A 1,569-nucleotide genomic window follows, 5' to 3' on the forward strand; every position below is an offset into this window, starting at 1 on the left:
GACAGAGATACGATTTCCGGGACAATCCCGGACGTCCGGGACGTTATCACATGTATGAATTTATATTGTACATCTCAACAACAACCTGGTCCACTCGTTCGCCACCTATCATACCTTGTCAAAGCCCAGCTTTTCAAACAAATGTTGTGGTCAATATTTTGAAAGGACAACTGATAGTACCAAGCTTTAACTAGTTGAAAAATCATTTATATTGTACATCTCAACAACAACCGGGTCCACTCGTTCGCCACCTACCATACCTTGTCAAAGCCCAGCTTTTCAAACAAATGTTGTGGTCAATATTTTGAAAGGGCAACTGATAGTACCAAGCTTTAACTAGTTGAAAATCATTTATATTGTACATCTCAATAACAACCGGGTCCACTCGTTCGCCACCTACCATACCTTGCTATTCAATCTTAGCTTTTCTAGCAAATGTAATTGTCGGTACCTTGAAGCACCCGGGATGACAAATTCCTTCAAACCCCAGATTTATGTATGATGAGTGACGCGCCAAAGGGACATGATTATCTCATTGAAACTACTTTTTGATTGGTCAAATACAATTTGTCAGGATTTGCAACTTGTTTGGTTAGATTATATTACTCTTTATGTACCTATTTGTTTAAACCAATCTCGTCTGAATCTTTGTTGAAAAAACGCAGCTTCTGTGCAAAAACTGTGCTTTTTCATGAGGTAAGCTTTTGAAGGAAAAAAAACCTTTAACCATCACAGCTATCAGCAGCAATTTAACGAAGCTATTGATACAATTTTAGTGGAGTGAGTGAAAATTTGCCTCATTTTGTAATTAATTAAGAAATGAATTGCTGAGTTTATGTCATTATCGGGGTATGAACGCAATTGGGCTGGTCAAAGTGTTTGGAGTCTGAAGGACTCCATGCATACTTTGACCAGCCCAAGAGCTTTCATATCCCTTATAATGACATCAACCCCGCATTTCATTCCTTATGTTTACACCAATAGTTCATTATTTCATTCAAGAATTGTTAAAAAAAGTACTTTATTTCATTTAAGAAAACCTTTCACTAATCCTTTCTTACCCATTCTGTAAATTGAACGACCCGACTGTAACCAAAAACATTTTTTCATATGATATCACAATAACGCGGGAAAATATCAACCACTTGAAATCACTTTTAAATGTAAAAATGAAACACTTATGGCAACAATACATTTCAAATATTATAAATTACCACTTTCTTAAATGTTGATTTATATTTTACGGAACCTGCTGACACAATATAAACAATAACAAGATCAACAATTTTCATGCATATTGGTATGCGATGAATTGTGATCTGAACATATCCATAGATGTTGCGTTCATCGTTTGATAAACGCAAATGCCGAAAGGCAGTTCATTTGAGTAGGTCTTACATTAAGAGATTTTGTGGGCTCACTAGACTGCATCGAGTTATATTTTAAATACCTTAAATTTTGGATATGAACATGCACTATTCAGTCCAAATAAAAAAATACCCAAGATTCTTTTTATGATTTTTGGTAATGGCAGACCCATGCAGCTTTGTAGGGAAACATGTCCAAAGG

Source organism: Mya arenaria, chromosome 3, assembly GCF_026914265.1.
Source record: "Mya arenaria isolate MELC-2E11 chromosome 3, ASM2691426v1".
Classification (NCBI taxonomy): domain Eukaryota; kingdom Metazoa; phylum Mollusca; class Bivalvia; order Myida; family Myidae; genus Mya; species Mya arenaria.